Source organism: Sceloporus undulatus, chromosome 6, assembly GCF_019175285.1.
Source record: "Sceloporus undulatus isolate JIND9_A2432 ecotype Alabama chromosome 6, SceUnd_v1.1, whole genome shotgun sequence".
Lineage (NCBI taxonomy): Eukaryota > Metazoa > Chordata > Lepidosauria > Squamata > Phrynosomatidae > Sceloporus > Sceloporus undulatus.
The window spans coordinates 38,163,795-38,187,704 of NC_056527.1; the positions used below are offsets into that span (position 1 = coordinate 38,163,795).

Consider the following 23,910-nt stretch of genomic DNA (forward strand, 5'->3'; position numbering starts at 1 on the left):
CCCTTTATATAGAGCCGCAAAATCAAGGACTGCTTGGAAGGGGGGGAATTATTAATATGATTAATATTTTCAAGCCGTGGATGGTTGAATCCGCGGATACAGGGGACGGTGCAGCCCATGGTCCGGTGGTGGTGGTCCTCCTCCTCCTCCTGCTCCTGGGCAGCGGCAGCGGCAGCGGCGGCGTCTCCATGGAGGGAGGCCCCGGCGCTTTGGCGGAGGCTGCCGGCGTCCTCCCCCCCTCTCCTGCCCGGCTATTTTTAGTAAATCCTCCCCGAGTCAGAGCCCCTCCGTCGTGGCTCCAGCAGCAGCAGCAGCAGCAGCCGGAGCCTGCTCTCCTCCTCCTCCTCCTCCTTCGTCGTCTCTGCATCGTCTTCTCCTGCGAAGGAGCCCCGGCTTCATCAGAGGGAACAACTTTCCCTTCCTTTGCCTTCCCGGGAGGAGAGGAGCATCATGGCTCTTGGGGGGCAGCCCCCTCCCCAGCAGAGAGGGAGAAGCAGCCATCTCTGAAGAAGGTGAGTCTGGGGGCCTTGGGGGGGGGTCCTCCTTCTCCTCCTCCTCCTCAAATGGAGGACCTCCTTAGACACTCCTGAGAAAGAGGAAGGAGCCCTGCTGCTTTGCCAGGCTGGACCCAGGGAGCAGGAGGAGGAGGAGGAGGAGGGCATGGCCAGCTAGAAAGCTCAAGGCAGGGAAAGAGAAAACAAGGCACGTTTCTTAGGTCCTGAAGCTAAAGACATAGAAAGAGAAAAGTCAGGGTCAGGATGGAGGACATTCTAGACAAATGGAGGACATGACCAGCTATAAAGCTAAAACATAGAAAGAGAAAGCTGTGGTACCTAGTGAGTATCAGCATGGAGGACGCGCAGGGCAAATGGAGGACAACTATATAGCTAAAAACATAGAAGAGAAATTCGTGATTCCTAGTCAGGCTCAGGATGGAGGACGTGCTGGGCAAATGGAGGACATGGCCAACTCAAAGCTAAAAACACTCATTAGAAAGCTAAATTCGTGCTTCTTAGGTTCAGAATGGAGGACATGTGGGACGAATAGAGGACGCGACAGAAGAAAAGCCGAAAACACTCCCAGAAAGAGAAACCCGAGATTATTAGTCAGGCTAGGAATGGAGGACATGTAGGACAAATGGAGAACATAGCCAAAGAAAAGATAAAAACACTAGAAAGAGAAAGCTCTTTGGCTACATCTGCACTGAAGAAATAATCCAGTTTGACACCAGTTTAACTGCCAGGGCTCAATGCTGTGGGATTCTGGGGATTGTAGTTTCTTGCGGCAGCAGGGCTCACTGACAGAGAAGGCTAAATGTCTCACAAAACTACAGTTCCCAGAATTCCATAGCACTGACCCATGGCAGTTAAGGTGGTGTCAAACTGGGTTATTTCTGTGGGGACACAGCCTCTGTCAGGCTCAAAATGGAGGACACTCAGGACAAATGAAGGACATGGCCAACTGAAAGCTAATAACATTCCTAGAAAGATAAATCCAAGCTTCTTAGTACTGCTCAAAATGGAGGACGTTGGGGGAAAATGTAGGACATGACCAACTAAAAGCTAGAAAGATATGTTTGTGCTGCTTAGGCAGGTCTCAAAAATGGAGAGCCTTCAAGACACTTGGAGGACATGACCAAGTGAAAGCGAAAAGCTTTCCTAGAACGATAAAATCTGTTCTTCTTAGGCTCAAAAGTAGAGGCCCTTCGAGATGAATATAGGACATGACTGATGAAAAGCTAAAAACACTCCTAGAAAGAGAAACCCATGGTTCTTAGTCTGGCTTAAAATGGAGGACACTTTGGAATTCCTCCTGAGCAGAAGGTGGAAATGGAGGACAGGTCCTGGAAAAGGAGGACCAAGTAAAGGTCATCCTTCCCTCCCTTGGTCCCCTTGGTCTTGCCATAAGGAGAGATGTCTCCTGTGTGTGTTGTGTTGTGTGTAGGTGGAGAGAAAAATGGGGAAGCTTGCCATTGGGGGCATGTTGGGTCAGCATGGTTCATCTCCTGCCTTTCCACCTCAAGTGCACCACAAATAACAAGGGTGACTTCTCCATCCTTCCTTGCCATTGCCATTGTACAGCCTTTGCTCTCTTTGTTGTTGTTGTGTGCCTTCAAGTAATTTCCAACTTGTGGGGACCTTAAAACAACCGTTATTGTTGTGTGTATCCAAGTCATTTCCAACGTGGCTATCATGGGGATTTTTTGGACAAGTTTCTTAGAGGGGATATCCTCAGAGGCCAAGAGAGTGTGACTTGCCCAAAGTCACCCCGAGGTCCATCGTTTGTTTTTGTTGTATGCCTTCAACTCGTTTCCAACTTATGGAGACCCTTGTTGTTGGGTGCCTTCAAATCATTTCCAACTTAGGGTGACCCCAAGGCAACCCTGTCATGAGGTTTTCTTTGGCAAGTTTCTTCAGAGGGTTTTTCTCAGTGCCATCCTCTGAGGCTGAAAGAGTGTGACTTGCCCAAGGTCACCCAGTTGATTTCTGTGGCCGAATTGAGATTCAAACCCTGGTCTCTAGAGTCTTATTCCAACACTACAACCACTATACTAAACTGGCTGTCTCTTGGGTCTGTGTCTAGGCTATATTCTGCACAGTTTGAGGGAAGTAGAAGCCGTTGAACGAGTTTTGCTTTGCGTTGTTTTTGACTGATGGCAAGGCGACTTCATTCAGGGGGCTAGGAAAGCGTTGGGAGAAAAAATTGGCAGGTTTCCCCTCTTCACACACCTCTCCTCCTCCTTTGCATCACCCCCTTTGGGCGCTTTATCATTATTTTTATTTATTCCTGGAAAATGGTAGAGCTGATTGCTGAAAGGTTGAAAAAGAGAAGAAATCATTGCTAGGCCAGTTGGTGGGAGCCTTCTGAATTATATACACTTGTAAAGATAAAATGGGTAATTGCAAACAGCTTCTTGGAGGTGTCACAGTGTTGTGAGCATCAAACAGGTGGAAGAGCTCATCTCTGCAATTGCAAAGGTTTGTGGGTGTGATGTGTCTTGGATTTGCATTGTGGATTATAGATTTTGCCAAAATGCTGGAAAAACGTCCAACCAAAAGTCCTTGTTATGTTTCTGGAAGGCTGAGGCAGTATGCATGCTAAGTGCTATCAGGCAGAGTTAACTTCCAAGTCAGTATGCATAGGATTTGTAAAGTATATCCTGATTTTAAAGCTGGGTTGGTATTCCCTTTGAGTCCTTGCTAATCTACCTGTTTGGGTATCGCTCCAAAGATGCGTATTTTGTGGGTGTCCTTGTACTATGTTGTTGTTGTTGCTGTTGTGTCCCTTCAAGTAATTTCTGAGTTACGGCAATGCTAAAATGAACCTATTGTGAGGTTTTCTTGATCAGATTTGTTCAGAGGAGCTTTGCCATTGCCTTCCCCTGAGGCTGAGAGAGTGTGACTTGCCCACGGTCATCCAGTGGGTTTCATGGCTGAGCTGGGAATCAAACTCTGTTCTCGAGAGTTGTAGTCCAACACTCAAACCATTATGCCCTTGTACTACATAGATAGTGAAACAAACTTCTCAAACGAATAGCTCTGAAACCTGTAACTATGGAAATAGTTGCTTTAAAAAAAGTCTTTAGAATGGTTAGAAATTACTATTCAAAATGGAAATATGGTTGTTCAACAAGTTTTATAAATATAGAAACTCCATTTTTATGTTTTCTATAAATAAAGCAAATACACTAAGTTGGCCCAATTATGTTGTGCAGGTTTTCTTTAACCCAAAACAAACATACCTGTCCCTGCAATGCCAAAGAATAATATGACTTTAAAAATGCAGGCTTTCTCAGAATGTTAAAACAGTATTAAGATGTGCATATGGAAATAAGGAAAATGTTTATAGAAGAAACATTTAAATAGATCTGAAATGGAGAAGGGACTGGGGTGTGTGTTATCTTTTGACATTTGAAAAGGTTTGCTTGCTCTTAACACTAATCCTGACTATTAGCATCATTAAATAACTAAAGGATAAAATAGCATTTCCCATATTTTTCTACTTGAGAAATGGTTTTAGGGTCATGAATTCAAAAGCATTTTAGTAATTACTACTAATATGACATTTCTAATTTTCCAGTGCTTTACAGTTGTGTGTGTGTGTGTGTGTGTGTGATTACACTTACAACAAATAGCAGAATAATTCAATTATTTGGATGCATGAGAGTAGGCAAAACAGGCATCCTGCTGCATTTCTGGGGCCTAGTCACCCAAGAACTCTTGAGTGCTAATGGAGTTTATCAGACAAGGGAAATTGGAAGTATAATCCAATGGCAATCTGAATGCAATCATGGGGTTTAAAGTTATTGTGTGATAGACAACCACACGCAATTTTGGGCAATGGCAAGCTATTCTTGGGCAATGGGAAGTCAGTTCGGACACAATTCAAATTCACGTAAATTCGCTGAACTAGCAAATTCACATGAATGCGTTCTAGCCCCATTTGAAAGTTAGGCTTACTATGTTCAGTGAGACTTATTCCCTAGTAAATGTATTCAAAGTTACTTCCTAAAGTCTTTTTTTTGGGGGGGGGGATTATTTTGAAGTGATGGGTCCTTAGTTGGGCACAGTGTACAGTACAAACATGTATTAATTTAGTGCATATTCATCCCAGCCTTTTGTTCCAAGGAGCTCAGGATGGTGCATTTGGTGTATTCATTTATTACTTGTTACATACATTTCCTGCTTTCCCTACAGTGATCTTAAGGCTCTGCTTGTCCCAGCATTATCATCACAGCAACCCTGTGAAGTAAACCTGGCACATAAAGGGAGACTGGGACTAGACAGAGGTGACCTGTTAGTTTCATGGCACATTAAAGGCTTGAACCTGGATCTTGCAAGTCTCAATTCCAGCAATCCACACTATTCAGCTTTCATTGTTATTTTCATTATGACTCTGAGAGAGAGAAAATGTCTTAGTGAGGATTCGAAGCTCTCTTCGCAATAGTTTGTTTTTCTAGCCCAGATTCCCACAATCTAACAACTTGCACAGTAAAACTGTTATCACCATGCAGTCAACACAATGATCTATAACTCTCTCATTTGTCATTATTCTGTTGTGTGGACTTCTCAAAAACAACAAAAGGTGCATTAAAGATTGTAGTGAACTTTAAAATTCCCCACAACTGTAGTAAGCCATCACCTTCTGTTTGTGGATTAGTTTATTTTTTTTTCAGAAGAATGTCTATTGTGGGCTTCTTCAGATGGAGCAAATGTATTGGGAGGTTGTTGGAGCTTGGACTATTTGTTGCTCCTGTAGCTGTAGCTCTTTTCTTTTCTTTAAAAAACAAAAACAAAATGACATTATTGTTGTAAACATTTTTCTTGCAATTCCCAACACTTGATGCAGCCTTTTATTTCCACCTTTGAGTGTGTTTCCTTTTACTTCCAAGAAAGACATAGTGAAACAAGATGCTCCATTCTCTTCTTCTCTTCAGTTTTTAAAAAACTTTTTAGAGTTATCTAAATGGCATCAATGGCCATTTTTGCACTACAACACTATAACTAAGACCTTTAAAAAATCAGAAAGGAAAAAAAAAAACCTTGCCCTTTAAACCGTAGGATCACCTTAGCAAATGGTGCCTCATTTAAAAAGAAAACATTGAAGAAGAAAATTTTTACGATCCAAGGAACTGCTACAAACAGCTGTGAAGAAAGGTGGAGTGAATGGACAGAGAGATGATGATAATTGGCAAAATATACCAAAACCCAAGGAACTAAATGGGGAGAACTCTTGTGTCTTTAGTTCAGTTGTAAGAGCCTTGTGTTAGTGTAAGAATAAATAGAGAGCATATTTTAAGCACCCATCTTCAAAACATACTCAGACTTATGATGTCCATAATGTCAACAGTTCCTGTTTCTCATGATTTTTACACAGAAGCATCTGAAAGGCAGCGCCTAAAGTGTTGATTTGTATGTGGAAAACACAGGCTCACATTTTTGTTCAGCAATGAAGGTCACTGGATGGTGTCACTGTCATTTTATTTATTTATTTATAGCATTTATTGATTGACTCTTAGTGTGACAGGCCCCCCAAGGCAACGTATAACAGATAAAGATATTATATAAAGCATTGAAAGTAAACAGATAAAACATTATTTTAAAACATGCAATTAGAAACCACACACTGTAAAAATAGTCAGAACAGAGTGTAAAGACTCAAGGACATGTGCAGTAATATATATTTTTTCCTGGTCATTGGAAGCTCAAGAGGTGGAGCCAGTCCGACCTCTAAAGAGAGAATTCTACAGTTGGGGCATCATTTCAGAGAATTTAATCTCAAATGTAGATACCTTGAAATAAGATCCACTGAGAAAGCTCTATCACATATACTCACCAACGTAATCTCTTGGAATGCTGGGACATGCAGTGGGGCCTTTGTTGAGTATCTCAAATATTGGGCAAATTGATATGGGAGGAGGTGGTCTTTCAGATATCCTGGGTAATTCAGTATAACATTTCCTTATGGTTAAAATGCCTCATTTAGAAAGGATAGAATATAGACATAATGTTTGTCATATAAGTACATTTTTGCTCATAGTTTTAGCTTATTCCAAACACACAATGGACTCCACACACAGGGGAGTTGTTAGAGACAAGGCTAAATCATAGTATAACATTGTGACACCAAGTTATAAGGGAGCAAGCATTTTCCTATCCACAGCCCTTGTCCCCAGCTGTGATTAATCTTAGCTATGGCTTGTGGAAATAAACCAGTTTCAAGCCAAAATTCAATAAGCTGTTTTTATTCTACAAACTAATGTTACAGTGAACCATAGGTAAGTGTTTGGATAGAACACTAAACTGTGATTAGAACACCAAACTATTGTTAATCTAAGCAGAAGAGGAAGTTTCTGATCTCTGTTATCATACTAGAGGCAGGAAAGCAATGCATGAGCTAGAGGCTTACCATGACTTGTCCTTCATACTTAAAGTATGTGTTAGCATTGTTGTTGTTGTGTGCCTTCAAGTCATTTGTGATTTAGGGCGACAGTAAGGGGAATCTCTCACAGGATTTTCTTGGCAAGATTTTGTCCGAGGGGTGCGTTGCCATTGGCTTACTCTGAGGCTGAGAGAGAGTAACTTTCCCAAGATTAGTGGCTCAGTGGCTTCTGTGGCCAGGAAGTTTAGCACTGTAGCACAAAAATCCACACACTAAAAAGTCTTTCTTCATAGCAAGAGGTAATTCATAGACATGATTTGTAAGTACTTCATTTTTTTGTTGATTCCAGTACACTTGTATCTATATGCCTTTTAAAAATGTTGAGATGGCATAGTTACATGTTACAATTTACATCATTCAGATTTTCTCTTCTCTGTTTAAGCTTTTTCAGAAATAAGTCTTCTAGCTAGATGGATTTGTGATGAATGCAGAGTAGTCTCAGTAATTCCTGTAATTAGTGTATAGGAATTTGCAACACATTTCTGTGCTTTTGTGAGCATAATTTTACAGTAATTACCCTAACTTCTGTGGTCTTATTTTGTTTTGTTTTAGAGTTCTTTTAGAGTGTAAAGTTCATTGCAGTATGTTGAATTAAGATTGAATACTACTGTCCAATTTCAAAATTTTGAATGGTTTTTAATGCAGGCTAGGATAAATATTTTCTGAAATTCTGAGAAATGACATAGAGTGAGCCAATGATCACTTTTATGCTAACATGATGGCAAGAAGTCAACCAAACTCCATGAACTGACAGATCAATAATGATTTAACAGTATGTTACAAGACTGGTAATATTGGTTTATTTTCAGTATTGAAAAAAAAATCTAATATACTTGTCCCTCCACATTCGCTGGGGTTAGGGGCACAGGACCCCCGTGCATGTGGAAAAACTGCAAATAACAAAAATACTATGTTTTTACCTCTCTAGGAATCTCTAAATCTTGCAGTGCAGCTCTGTGGTCAACATCTGGCAGGCATTGTCCATAGAACTGCTCTGGAGGAGCTACAAATGCCTAGTAGAGCATTCTCTCTAGAAATATCTAGGTCCTTCAGTGCAACATTTGGTTAAACTCGACCACAGTGTTGCACTGACACTTAGATATTCATAGAGAGAACATATTAATAAAATCTGTGACTAATCAAATCCTCAAAAGTCAAAGACACAAATGTGGAGGGATGAATGTATTTTGTGCAAGACATTGTTGAAACATAGTGCCGTTCTTACCCTACATAGCCTGCTTGCCTACAAAGGTAGGATGATGGTACAGTGCTATTAAATAGGGCCATTTCAAACCAACTTGTACTGAACAGTTGGTAATAGATACATACTCCAAGCTCAATACATGACTGTGAGACAGAGTGGGCAGTTATGGACAGTATCCCTGTGGCATCTCTGTCAGATGCAATGCAAAGAAATATTGGAAAGTTTCACCCTAGTGGAGCAACTATCTGGACTTCTAAGCCTTGATACAGGAAGTTCCAAAAGACCCCAAGCTCTGTTGTGTTTGTGCTAGCAAACAATCAGGAAGACCCCCCCCCCCACCTTTCCATTATGTTTTATTTCTTAATCAGTTTCCCTCCCATTTATATTACTGGAATACATTACTGATTTGTCCCATTTTTGGCTCAGTCATATGAAAGCTAGTGGTTGTCATGGATTGGGCAGGTGAAACAGGTGGGCCAAATAAAAGTTTCCACCTACTCTGAAGGCAGGGCTTTTAGATGATGCATGCCTACAAAGACATGCTTCGGGGCTAAAAACCAAAGCAAAAAGAAACCAGGATATTCCGATTTAGCCCTGAAAATGCACACCTTTGACCTTGTATATAAATGCCCCAACATGCGAGTCATTTTGAAGGAGAGATCCATCCTAACTCTAACCCTAAAGCTGCATATAAATACATTGGTATAGGTGAGAATTAAAAAAAGGACACAGCCAATGTACCCAAGCAGTTGGGGTGTTGATGCAAAAAGTGTGTGTGACACTTCCAATGGATACAAGTACAATGTACACAAACCAGACAGTCCAAGAGGGGGTATGGGGTGAAGGGGGGGGTAAAGGAGGCATGTAGGGGGGCCTCCATGTTTATGCTTTGCCATTGTTTTACTGGGCACACTTATGCCCCGATGCCTTGAACCAGTGGAGGGTTGCAGGTATGACTGTGTGACCGATCAAAGGGGGAGCCATGAATGGGTTGGAATCTAGGCAGCAGGCAGTTGCTGGCAGTGAGTTTCTGCAACAGTGCGCATGCATGGTGGTGAAGCAACAACAACAAAATTACCCAGTGGCATGGCTTGATGCTGCATTATGTGGTCAGGCCATGTGCATTCAGGCCACCTTGAGAATGGCTAGTGCAGACAATGAGGTTTTGACCCGCTTCTGGAGAATGCAGGTTCCAGCTGCTTTTTCATACTCATCTATTCCATCCCTAAGAGGGGAGAAGGGTTGCTATCCAAGATCCATAGGACTGCAACCTTATGCTGTGGTAGAAAACCCAGGGCTAAGATCCATGTGTGTGCAGTTCTGTACCCTATCAAGGGCCATTTGAGAACAGATGTGCCTACAATTGCACTGTAAGGTTTTGCAAGTGGATTCCACTGAAAACAGTGGGATTGACAACTATAGAAACAAGACTCTAAGTTTGCAACAGTAATATTTTATTTGAAATAGTAAATATTAATGAAGACATTTATTTCTGTATGAGTTAAAAGCTCAGTGAAAAGTCTCAATATTAAAACTTCATAGCTGATTAGGAAATACAAAACTACAAAACATTCTGTTTCTAGAAATAGAAAATAACGGTTTGGTTTGGTTTTAAAACCCATTATACATATTTTTTACTTTAGTTTGACTAAGAGTGATGAGCTATACTTTCAGAAAAGAAGACAGTTTCTGTAAATCTCATTATGTTGCAGACACATTTTTCATCCAAATATAAACCATTAGTCCCTTGCTTTTCATATAGCATTGATGTTCCTTCTTAATGGAATTAAAGTTAATTAGGAGTTCAAGAAAATTTCTTTTTGAGTCTTGTGTGTAGATTTCTTTGTTTAAAACATGTATTTTTAGTTTCCATCTGGACATTTAAAGCAACATCTGAATTCCTAATTCATCACAAGACTGTAATGTCTAACATAGTGATGATCCACATAGTCATGGAACTTGCCTGCAAAGTTCCCAATTAAATATGAATAGAATGAACAAGTGACTTGTTGATTTAGTGTCCTTTTGGAGATCATTTTGTTTTAGCCAATAAGGATCTCCTTAGACCCTGTAATTTATGTTGATATCATCTTGATATGACTGAAGGGAGTTCACACTGTTCTGTAAGAAAGCAGACCTGTACATCTGATGAAGAAAATCTAGTAGGCGCTAGTCTAGTCTGTGAAAGCAGATCTTGTAACACCTTGGCCATTCCTAAGCACTGGAGTGCAGCTTTGGTGCAGCTTCCGGATTCTTAGGATGCATGCATCATTTAAACAGCATACCTCCAAAGAGACCCGAAGCAGCTTTATTTTGGCAGTCTGTAACAAGCCATAGTTAAGCTTCAGTGCCAGAAGTGTGTTTGTTTTTGCTGAAACAGAATGAAGCAATCTGAAAATAATCTGAAAATTATTACAGATATTTAGGATCTGATCAACATAATGAAGAACATAAGCAATGGACAAGAGTTTTATAAAGACATTCTTCAAATGTGTGACCTGTAAAACTGAATGCAAATTATATCTGCATGGAAATAACAGTTATTTTCTGGATGAAATTTTACATATGGAAAAAATGCTTCCCTAGAAGAAAGTCCACACCCAGCTTTTGTTGGTGCTGTGAATTCTGATAGTCTTGATCATACGTTTAATAACAATAGAGAAATGGAGGACTAGTTTCAGGCAAACCAGTTGTCTGTAGTTTGTAACTAACAATGGACTGTTTCCAAGGCAAATCTTTATGTGTGTGCTTCTGTTGTGACTACAAAACTGAATTAGGACCATTACTTTTGTAAAAACCTCAATAAATGATATGTATTTGCACAGTTGAAAAAATTTAAACTTTTTTTCTAAAAGTGTACTGGGAGTTGTGTAATAGGAATTATATTTCACTATTTCAGACTTAGAGTCCATGTTGTATAATGCATACATTCTTAAATCTTTTTTTTATGGACAAAATCCTAATTATACATTTTGACATCTATCATTAGGTCTCCAGGAGGCAAAGCTGTTAAATTCAGGCTTTGCTTTCAAAAGAGGTGGATTAGCCCAAGGCAAAAGTGTAAGATATTCAAGAAAGAGAGAAAGCATAAATCCCCGGTGAAAAGTGAAGTTTGAAGCTTAAGTGAATGTAGTTTGTGTAACAGCCATTAATTGGGTAGAAAGCATATTAGGAATGGCATGTTATTTGTTAGAATGAATTTTGAAAACAGGCGGTGGGCACTTCCAAGCATACATAAATCCCTTTAAAATCTGAGTCTCCTGCTTAGCTGTATCTGCCTGGTTAAGAAATACTTTCTATTTTGTGATGTAAGTAAACTGTTGTATAAGAATTATTAGATTACATTTACTACATAAGAACTTAATATGAGTTACATCAGGTCAGACCACAGGCCTGTTTAGTTCAGCATACTATTTATGCAGTGACCAGTCAGGTATCTACAAGAAGGCTACTAGCTGGACATGAGTGAACAAGCACTCACTCTAGTGTTCCCCAGCAACCAATATTGAGAGGGATGTTTCATACTGGAAAGAATATATTGTCATTATGACTGGAATCCATGCACAGCTGTGCCCTCTGCTTATTTGCCCAACTACCTTTTAAAGTTGAACTCATTGTTGGCCCAGCTTGTGGATGCAACTTTTACAGTTTTTCTGTGTGCTGTGTAAAGAACCACTTTCTTGAATCTGTCCTGATTTTGCCACTACAGTTGTCCCTCCAAATTCGCTAGGGTTAGGGGAACAAGACCCCTGTGAATACGGAAAAACCGCAAATAACAAAAACACAGTTTTTACCTGAGAGGACCCTTCTCTAGGAATCTCTAGGTCCTCCAGTGCAACTCTGTGGTCAATGTCCAACATACACTGACCATAGAATGGCACTGGAGTAGCAACAAATGGTCTTTCAGTGCAACTTTTAGTTAAAGTTGACCACAGAGTTGCACTGGAGGACCTAGGCAGTCCTAGAGAGAACATATTAATCAAATCCATGAATAATCAAATCCGCAAATATCAAAGCCACAAATATGGAGGGATGACTGTATTCAGTTTCAGTGGATGATTCCTGGTTCTAATATATGAGAAAGGAAAAAAATATCTCCCTATCTTACTATTACCACACCATTTATAATTTTAATGTATGCCTAGTTAGATTGACTATCTTAAAATATATTTCCTTTTCTTCCTATTTTATTGTTGTGTACTGAGATGGTGTAAGTTCAGTAGGGCTCCACAACTGTCTCAATAAGAAAAGAAAAGCATTGCATGATTTGTATTAAAACAGTCACCAAGCCATCTGGTTAATTAGTGGCTGACCAACAGTGGTTCCTTAGGGTTTCAGGCAAGAGTTATTTTCCAGGAACTGAATCTGGGACCTTTTGCCTACAAGTATGTATTCCAACGTTGAGCTGTGACCCTTCTACTGTTTTAATCATATTAATTTAAAATATTATAACCCCCCCCCCCCCCGTGACAACACCCTTTCTATGTTGGTGAAGAGCATGGAGAGCAGCAGAGATGCATCCAATTAGTCTTCCTGTTCACCCTGCCTTTCCTTTTTAAATAATGTCATATTTTAAATAATGTATCCTTTGCTTCCTGGTAATATGTGTCTAGTCGTTTTCAAAGCTACTAGCACAGTCCATTATTGTTGCAAATGTGAAATCCTTATTGGAGAGATTCTCCAAGTGCAGTAGCACCGTGAATGTGAAGCAAAAAGAAGAGTAAAATATTATAGTTTCAAAATATTTTATTTATTTATTTATGGGGGATTTAACCACCACCCTTCAGTCCTAAAGGCGCTCAGAGGTAAAGGTAATCCAATTTTGAAGTATGTGTGTTTCAGTAATGGTTTTAGATTAGATAATTCACATGGCAGGTGGAAAGTAAATCCAGGCCGTTCATATAAATAAGGATAGTGTGGGTCCCTATAATTGTTCAACAACTATGATGGTTGTTTTTTTGCTGTGTGTGATGAAAAGAGAGCCACGATGCAACTTTAAGATGTAAGTGTGAGTTATTTGAATGAAGGGACAAATTTACCGTGGGAACATTAACATTTCTGAAAAAAAGATTATTAGGACATTTATATCAGGCATGTAAAGAATATTCATGAATTTTCCTCATAGCTGATGGAAAATACTCAAGCACTACAACTAACAACACAAAAATTAGATATTGAAGATTTTACTACTCTGAAAAGGATCAGTTGTGAAAGAGTGTATTTGCCTATTTGTTTTTTTTGGTGCAAAAGCATTGCATTCATTTTTTGTGCAAAACTTAAGAAACATGCATATGGATAAAATGTTCTGAAGGGGAAAAATATTTTCTTTGTTTTTAGATTCTGTCTGCATTATAACATCTGTAGTAAAAACATGTTCATTTTGAAAAAGCATCCCTCGCAGTGAGATAGCAGATATTGCCGTTTGTTAAGACATCTATTAAAAGTAGTGGTTCCTTTTTTTAAATATGAGGACATCCTTTAGATGTTTGAAGATGTCTTCCTATATACATGTATGAGAGTAAACATCATTGTACACAGTTGGTTTTACTCCAGAATAAAGATTAATGACAAGACTGAGGAACCTTTACTCTGTCAAGGACAGCTGAGGCACCATAAAAGATCAAATACACACAATGTGTAGTCAGTTGTACAATATATGCTTAACTGTATTATATAAATGAGCAAACAAAAGCTATTAACCTTCAAAAATAGCATTTGAGTATTATTGTCTCCTTAAACTCTTTTCAGTTTGGGTTGAAGTGAGATACAATACTATTCTGGAAAAGAAATTTAGGTAAAGACACACATCTGCTTTGTCAGGGAATATTTTCCAGGGGTAAAAAGATGGGTGGAAGATGATACTTTTCTGCTGCTGGAATGTTTCTCCCTTTCTTCTGTCACAAAGCATGTGCTTCCAATGTAGCGCCTTTTTAGAACTACCATAAATTTGGCTTAGCTGTGGTTTTTACCTATTGGCTACCAATTCACTCACGTTCTGAAAGTAGCAAAGGACCTTGTCTCCTCTCCCAGTGGTGAGTGTACTGTTGGTGCTAAACATTTAAAATAATATCTGGCAAAAATGGGCTTAAAGCACAAGGTAATGATGCAATACATTTGTTTTTCTGTTCTACAAGATTCTGTTTCTTCAAACCAATATGCCTGGCCTTCTGAGTTTAAAATGATAAAACAACCTAAATTTGCTTAGAAGAATTACTCAAAGAGAGATATCTAGATTCATCAAAATTGCATGCTGAAATGTGCTCACAGCTAGGCATGCTCTTTACCCTTACAGATCAAACTCTCTTAGATGATTTTTTAAAACATTCTGTGTAAGGAAGGTTGCACGCTGTACTGTCTTGTGCTTCCCTTCCTAGAGTTGAAGAAGCTTTAACAGAGTTTTACAGAATGAGCTACTTTTGAAAAAGGGAGCACGGAAGTCTTATGACATTTTTGAACTTTTCTATTTATTATAGGCTGAGCTGGTTTTTTCAGGGTAAAGAAACAAGCACACGGTGATAATATCAGACAATGGCAACCCTATTGTTTCTTCTTATGTTTTGCCCTGACACTGAGCTTGGCATAGTTTTAAGATCCTCCTTTCTCCCTCTAAATTGATGTGAACTTGTTGCCAACGTGGTCATTGTGAAATGCTAACAACAGTTAGACAGTGGCTATACTGTTGGTAAAAAGGAGGAGTGATGCCCTGTCTCTCCTTTCCTCCTTTCTATACTCCAAGAGACCAACACAGCTATTTCTTTGAAAACTATTACATTCAGAATTATAGGCTCAGTCTAACTATAATTTCTAAATGTCAATAGCTCTAGTTCTTACTGCTGGACACATATACGTAGGAGAAAGTGAATTCCCACCTGCAATCAGCACAGCCATTACCACTCCAAAAATGAGGCAGACTGTACCTCACATCACTGAGCCCAGGATGTACAGTGGACCCTTGTTACTGTATATACCCATGTATAAGTCTAGAAACTTATGGAAACCGATTTTTATCAACGATGAGTTTTATGATGCTCTACTGTTTATAATCTGTTTTAAAGTAATTTTAATTGGCTTTAACCATGTTGATATTTAATATTGTTTTAATCTTGGGAGCAATATTACAGGGACCAGTCACCTCATTTACAACAACAAAGGTACATTTGCTTGTTCTGGTATATGCCATTCTATGCCAGAAATGCCTTTCTGCATTGTACAAGGGACAAACAGGACAGCCTCTACACAAGAGGATAAATAGACACAAATCTGTCATTTAAAATGTCAGTAATCCAAAACTAGTTGCAGAACATTTCTGTCTTCCTATACATACAGTATGAGATTGAAAGGTTATGGTTCATGAATGAGGAAATTACAAAGGAAGTCTAGAAAAAGAAGCAGCGGAACTGAATTATATTTGCAAATTCAAATCCATTAATAGAGGTATGAACAAAGACACTGGCTTCATGGTGCACTACCTATTTATTTTATTTCAAGAATTTACATAAATTAACACAAGAGTCCTCACTTCTGCACATACAACAAAAGTAATGTTGTCAAAGAAGGTTTTGAACCCAGGGAAACTGACTTTTGATAAGCAGATTTATTGCTTTCCAGTGATGTATTCAAGTCTTTTATTCCAAATCTCAAGCCCGGTCTCAAGTTTCTACCTTCAAGTGTAAAGTCAAGTTTCAGGTCCTTGCAAGATACTTTCAAGTCAAGTCTCAAATCTGCGAGCCAACCTTAACAGAAAAAGGAGGTTTTGATCCTGGTGTTTGTGTGTGTGGGGTGGGGAGGGGATGCAGTTTCACTAACTAGAAAATAAAAAAGATAGTAACTTAATCTTACTCAATACGTGCCCCAAGTTAAGTAAAAAAAAATATCATAAGCAATTTATCAAGACTGCATTTTAGAAAAATGAGGTCTACTTAATCAGCAGCCTATCCATGCGGCACATCAGAGGAACCTTCTAAAATTTTTGAAAAGAAGAATCCTTCTGCCTCAAGCCTAACACATTTGTTGCTCCCTTGCAATAAACATTATGAATGTGTTCTGTTAGTGAACCAAGGCCAACAAATTGGTTGATAAAAATATACAAGGTAGATGTCAAGCCAAGTTGGTGAGTCATTTATTACAGAGTCTAATCCAGGCCAAGTCACCGAAGTGGCTTGAGTTCGATTTGAGTCCAAGTCAGATGATGAGTATACATCACTGTCGCCTTCACAAATCGGTATTAACTAGCCACTGTAAAGATCTGAAAGACTTGTATCACATTATGCAGCCCTTTTGAAAATATAGAGCTAGGATCACAATTTGCATTCTTCTGGATCCTATTACATTCCACTCCCACAAGTGTGCAAATATGCTTTATACCTGAGCTTTTATTATCACTCTGCACTGCATCTGAAGAAGTGGGATTATATCTGTGAAAGGTCATTCAGAAATAGAGACTGGTTAGTCTTAATAGTGCTTCCCTCCCCCTTCCGCTTTCTTCCTCCTTGAATAGTTCTGAATGTGTCTAAATCACATTGCTGCTTCAGAAACACATGATCAGTGTTTGTGATGCTCAACATCAGAGTTTTTAATTGGCCTTGCTTTTGTTCGATCCTTGAATAAATCTCTAAAGAAATATTCTAAAATATTAGAAGATAATCCAACAAAACATTTGTTAGTACATTGAATCCCAGCCATTGACCTGGTCCAGATGTTACAAGAAGTCATAATGTATGAAGATGGATTGCTATCCTGACTTCTTAATGAGATGTGCTTGGAATGAAACATTAATTGTTGGATCTGTATATAGCAACAAATGGTAACCAGGAACAGAAGCTTAGATGCTTTTTCTTCATGTATGGGACTTGTTCATCATAACCTGAAATCTGTTTGTTTATATCAGAGCTAGACATAGTGGGATTCTGCGGAAACCTAGTTTGCAAGACAACTTGCTTCTTTATTACTAGGTTATGTTAGAGTGGAAGTCTCTCCTGGCCTCCATGGACCAGCTGGTAATCAGAAGCTTGAAGAAAATCGTTGGATGAGTATATATGGGTCCTGAGTGTAATTAGTTTCTGGAGTGGTGTTAGGCTACTGGCTGTGCTGTTCTAATATCAAAATACATCTGTCAGAGAGTGGCTAATGGGAAAGGCCCATTAATCTAAATTTTACAACCTATGTTTACCAGCTGGAATAAAGAAATGCAAATTGTTTCTTTTGCAGTTTTATGCATGTAAAAACCTAATATAGAATTTCTCCATTGCCAGGGGGGAAAACTGCCATTGAACAGCCTTCATTTAGTACTAGCCAAAACCCTGCCATTTTCAAAAATGGAATTGGCTGTAAATGTTATAGCTGGAAAAGTGACTAAGAACATATACTATTTTAATTGGCTACACAGTCAAAGGAAAACATAAGGGCACAGTGTCGACTCTGAAGCTTTTCTCGGAACAGTGAGAATATACACAGAGGCATAGGACCATTTTGTCCAACTCTTTGCTCCTGTCAATCATATAGTGTTCCATGTAGGCAAACTTCCCATTTCTAACAACTTATCTTGTCCAAGGAGAAATTGTAGAAAACATAGTGACAATGCAGTCTTTTTGTGATATGTGGTCAGTTAGTTAATAAACAGCTGTATTTTTTTTAAGACATGGTTTTAGCAATTAATGTTCAAGCTAGTTTTTCTTTATGATTTTTTCACTTAAAATATTTCTTGATTTAGGCTGGAGATAGACAGTTGGCATCTCAGGGGCTCAGTCTAAGATGCCAGTGGAAAAGCCAAGGGGTTGGGGCAGAGAAGGAGCAGGATGAAGGAGGAGTAAAGATGTGCCCCGTACAAACTTCAAACAGACTTTATGCTTGTTACATGATTGTTGACAAACAACACCTGCTGAAATTCCCTCTTCTATACAACTATTGAAGCTGATGAGCATCACTTGCTCCCTTGCCTGAGAGGCATATGAGGGGTTGCCTGGGTGGCCTGGGGGAATCAGCACACTATGGAGGTATCACACCCAGCAATCCTACAGGGACCACCAAGACTCCTGCAGAGAGATCTGCTCCATCATCCTGATGAGCGACTGATGAGGATTTGTTTTTAGTACATTAGTATACTAGTATATTATTTTAGTATATTATAGTGTCGTGTTTTATTGTTTTTTTCTTGATTGTATATGTCTGATGTTCTTCCCTTTGGTAAAAGGCATTATAAATAAATGTTGTTGTTATTGTTGTTGTTTAATTTACAGGAGCTTTCTGCCTTGCCCCTAGGCTCTCATCACTGGTGAGAATAGTAACAGAAAATTTAGTAGAGACTTCTTCATATTTTCCAGCTCAACATGAAAGAATGAATAAAAGGTTATTTGATTTCCCTTGGGATATAAGGGACCTATGTGGAGACATCTTCTACTGTTCTCCTTGGAGTGGAGGGAATTAAAAAAAGAGCTCTTTGCTGATGTCATAGGGCTAAGCAGACCACCCCTTTGGCGCGACCTGCTGCCACCCTTTTCAGTGCTGGATCGGGGCCGTGGCAACCACATGCCTTGGCCCTGATCTGGCATTTCCGTGGCACAAAAAGGAGCCACAAAAAGTGGCTCCTTTTTGCCCTGTGGAAAAGGCGCCTTTGCTGCAGCAGTGGCACCTTCTGGTGCTCCCTTTGGCACTGCATCATGGTGCTCCTTTGGCACCCTTTTTGTGCCACTGAAATGCAGATTGGAGCTGTGGCATGTAGTTGCTGTGGCTCCGATCTGGCACTAAAAAGGGCGGCAGCAAGGCCCCTCCAAAGGGGCGGTCTGTGTAGCCCCTTAGTTGGTGTGGGAATGAGGCTGGTTGTGGTGGATCCAGTCATGTTGGTCTATTACTTATGCATGGCCATGTTGATTAGAGGAATAACTTGTTAGTATAAAAGAGTATGCCTTCTGAGATCTTTATAATATTGTGGATGCAGTTGTATGCTCCTATTTATTTGAAACTGCACTCTTTGAGGTTAGTTGAGCAACTGCTGTCAGTACAAAGCAAGAATTATTGAGTTAGTATTACATCCTCTGTTTTGTCTTCTTTTCTAGTATGCCTACGTTTCAGTGCTTTCTTCTTATGTTTTAATAGGAATCATATTGTTGGAGGAGGAATGGAAATTGAAGACTCATTATTGGTGCAACTCTGCAACTTACATAATCTTACAGTTCTTAATGCTGTTGGTCTGAAAAGGTGCTGGGTGTTTGTAGATAGGTGAAACTGCATTTTGTACCCAGATTATAATCCTTTAATGATCTCTACAAGGAGAGCCACTAACTTGGGAGACAAAGAACATTCACCAGTCTGCTAATATCTAATAACTATAACATATTCATACAGTTTAAACTTGTCAATCCACATACAGTCCTTCACTGCTCTCAGATACACTCTTTGTAATGACCTTGGCTTTCCTAGTATGTTATAGAAAGGAGAGATAAAGTGAGATTGTGTATCATTAGCAAATGTATGGTACTGTACCCCAAACTGTTGTGGTTTGTCAAGTGCTGTCACCAGCCATTGTTTTTCTTTTTCCAGGTGTTAAAACCTGATAGAGTTTTCTGAGCCATGACTGATAATGGTGTTTTGAGTCTGGTAGGTTACAAGTCATACAGACCCAGTGTTGTTTTTTTAATCCCCATTCTGATTGCAAATTACAAGCATAGGCTACATTAACAGTATCATAATTGGGCCAAGGAAATTTTGCTGTCAGGCAGTATGAACAGTATTGTATTTGCAAACAACAAAAAATGATATTGTTGATATATCTTAAAATAGCACATTTGACATAAAAAATGATGAGATGAAACTGGGCAGCCAAAGAGAATATTATTCTTTTTCTGAGTAAGGGGGAAAAAAACCCATTCTTCTTAGAAGATATGGCAATAAGATGAACTCAAGAGGGATTTTTGGGGGATGGGAAGGCCCTAAAACTGGACACAGTTCAATACTTTATCCTGGAAAGTGTAGTTATAAAGACTGTATTTATAATTGAAAACATACACTCTATTTCTGGTAACCTGCAGTATGTACTACAATACATTAAGTGAAACCTAATCAACATGTGCGGTGTCAGCAGCATCAGTTCTGTTGATTTGTACTCTTCCGTTCATCTGCAAATAACAGGCTGAATGGACAAAACCAGGACACGGCAAGATAAATGCTCAACAAACATATGGGAAAGGCAGCATGTTGCTAACACAGCAAGAAGGCATCAAAGTACACTGCAGCACAAGCAAAAATTACTTATAACATGGATAGAATTAGAAACAAAATGGAATAAGTATAACACATTTTAAGAGAATGCTCAAACTGAGGCTGAAAATAGTTTTTTTAAATGACCAGACTAGTGGCTAAGTGTGTCCATACATTCAGTTCATCTTAATGTCACCTTAAAAACTACAACTGTGAGAAGTGTGTGTTTTAAGATGTGGTGCACATAGTAAAGGAGTAAAGAGGAAGAATTAACCCCTTCCTTCTCTATAACGATTCTAACAAAAATGGCTTGGAACTTCAGTTTATGCCCTAGTAGAGGTTTTGGGGTAAATAGCAGCATCAAATTTTGGGGGAAACAGCAGAGTTAAACCACCCCATAATTGTTTGCTTGTTTTTTAAAAGAAAAAATATACCTGAAATGTTTGTATACATTTTAAATGTCCTTTTTTCTGGTTTGCTCATACTAAGGTTAAAAAAGTTTGAGAAACTTTTCTTCCCAAGCACAAAGCATGTACCAACTTCTCTCCCCCCGCTCCATCAAACCAAACCAAAACCAAACCAAAAACCAGTGACCTGGATTCAAATAGAATTTTCAGGTTTTAAAAAAAACTTGCTGTTTTTGAAAACCATCAGTTGCTAAAAATATATATTGATTAGGGGCAAGAAATACAATGAATTTTTTACATCATGGCTAAGGTTAAATCAGTCCATTTTTTCTTTTTCTTTCTCTCTTCATGCTATGGTCTCATTTTCCTTATCTCTGCTCTTATGCATTTTGAGTGCCTGCTGGGTATTGTCCAGTTGCCTTTTGTGGAGTTTGCTAATTTATATGGTCCAGAGTACCAGACGAGAACCTTCAGAGAATAAGAGAATTAGAAAGTACACTAGCTCTAAACTACTGCCTGAAGACTAAAATTCACCTAAATTCAAGAGAACAGTTTTCATGACAGTGTGTTAAGTGTCAGAACAGCCTGCCAGGTTATTTTAGAAGGCGCTGAACAGTCTTAAAAATGTTGCTGATTATGTGTTATAACCAAATGGGGTGTGGGGAGGAATATCTCTCTGTGTGTATGTGTGTGTGTGTGTGTGTCAAAATTTGGGTTAGCAAGCATACTATTTTTATTTGGTGGACTAAGCACTTTTACTTAATTTAAGCCCGTTCAACTACATTCCACAGGGGAGGTGGGACATGCTACATGGTAACTCATATCCTCAGGAGAAAGAGACACACTCAAAAAAAGATGTTCCCATAACCTGCATTATGATAAGTTTCTAAAATCCCCAACCTTATATTTTAAATTAGGAAACTTCCTATAGGATGGCCTTCATACTGTTGTATGTGTACTGGGAACATTAATATATTAGTGCAACTATATGTTTCTGTATATCAGCGATGAGCACCTCATCATACCGTGATGTGCAGTATTCCTCTGCCTTATTTCAACAGCGTTCTGGAATTGATTATTTCAGATCTCTGGCAAGAGTAATTTGTCTCTCCCATGCCAGAAGGAGAAAGATGGGGCAGGGGAGACAAAGGATGGAAAGACTATGGCAGAAAGACAGAAAGATGGTAGAATCATAGAATCATAGAGTTGGAAGAGACCGCAAGGGCCATCCAGTCCAACTCCCTGCCATGCAGGAAATCCAAATCAAAGCATCCCCAACAGATGGCCATCCAGCCTCTGTTTAAAGACCTCCAAGGAAGAAGACTCCACTACACTCTGAGGGAGTGTGTTCCACTGTCGAACAGCCCTTACTGTCAGGAAGTTCCTCCTAATGTTCAGGTGGAATCTCTTTTCCTGTAGCTTGCATCCATTGTTCCGGGTCCTGTTCTCTGGAGCAGCAGAAAACAAGCTTGCTCCCTCCTCAATATGACATCCTTTCAAATATTTAAACAGGGCTATCATATCACCTCTTAACCTTCTTTTCTCCAGGCTAAACATCCCCAGCTCCCTAAGTCGTTCCTCATAGGGCATGGTTTCCAGACCCTTCACCATTTTAGTCGCCCTCCTTTGGACACGCTCCAGTTTCTCAATGTCCTTTTTGAATTGTGGTGACCAGAATTGGACACAATATTCCAGGTGGGGCCTGACCAGAGCAGAATATAATGGCACAATTACTTCTCTTGATCTAGACACTATACTTTTATTGATGCAGCCTAAAATTGTATTGGCCTTTTTAGCTGCCGCATCGCACTGTTGACTCATGTTCAACTTATCATCTACTTGGACTCCTAGATCCCTTTCGCATGTACTTTCATTCAGCAATGTGTCTCCCAACCTATATCTGTGCATTTTATTTTTCCGCCCTAAGTGCAATACCTTACATTTCTCTGTGTTGAATTTCATTTTGTTAGCTTTGGCCCAGCTTTCTAGTCTATTCAGGTCATTTTGAATTTTGATCCTGTCCTCTGGAGTATTAGCTATTCCTCCTAATTTGGTGTCATCTGCAAATTTGATAAGTATGCTCCCAATTCTGTCATCCAGGTCATTGATAAAGATGTTGAATAGCACTGGGCCCAGGACAGAGCCCTGTGGGACCCCACTGGTCACTTCTCTCCACGATGAAAAGGAGCCATTGTTGAGCACCCTTTGGGTTCGGCCGGTCAACCAGTTACAAATCCATGTAACAGTTACCTTGTCTAGTCCACATTTTACAAGCTTGTTTGCAAGAATGTCATGGGAAACCTTGTCAAAGGTTCAAAGAAGTATCAGAAAAAGAGATAAAGCGAACCAAACCAAAAATTAAAACATTTGAGCTATCTACATCAATGTCAAAACTACTAAAGTGAGTAACATCAGAATCATTATGAGCCAGCAAAAGTTGATGTTAAAAAAAAGTTTTCAGAAGGAATTTGAAAGCTGTCACAGTCCCCTCCTCTTATACTGCACATGGAAAGATGTTAAATGGTTCCTGCCATCAACGAAAAGGCTTGATTTGAGATGTTACATGGCAATAATGAGACATTCTGTTGGTTGTGGAACAGTCTGTTGATCATTTTATGGTGGCATCAAACAGCCTTTAAAATAATTCAAAGTGGTTTGGGAGAAGCATTTTTCTGTCCATAAACTCATTTTTCCTTCCCTGCTATCTCTTTTCAGTTTTTCAAAAACAATATCAAAACATGCTAAATCTGTTGAGCAGAGGCATAATAGACAAGTGTAAATGCCCTAAGAAGCTGTACTGTCAGTTTTGGATGGGGAGGGAGGGGAAAGTCTGTGTTCAATATTAGTAAGGGAGAAAAAATCTCTCTTATTTGTGCAGGCTTCTACTGCCTGGAGTTCCTCAGTGCTACTATTACTGTCTGCTTCTCCTGGATGTGGCTTGAAGGTTTCTTAAGTTGTAGCTAAAGTTGGCAACCTGTTCTTGTGAACTATCTGATAATGAATTCAGATGTCTTGTCCCTCTACTGAGGCAAAGGTCTTGCCAACTGCACATGAGAGAACAGCCTGGTTGAAGGTGGTAATCGTTCCCTTTTTTAAAATTTAGAGCACTTCTTGGAACGGAATGGAACATAAATCTTTGATGTCTGCCAGAGCAATACTGTATCG

At 39.4% G+C, this 23,910-nt stretch overlaps 1 protein-coding gene across 1 annotated transcript in view; it reads left to right on the forward strand.

Annotated features, from left to right (window-relative positions):
- Nucleotides 1-276: 276 nt before the first annotated feature.
- HDAC9 (histone deacetylase 9) overlaps nucleotides 277-23,910 on the forward strand; it is a 553,634-nt gene continuing 530,000 nt past the window's right edge. Inside the window, exon 1 of the mRNA XM_042472073.1 lies at nucleotides 277-512. The gene's annotated coding sequence lies outside the window, so the exon portion shown is untranslated. The remainder of the gene's footprint in view (nucleotides 513-23,910) is intronic.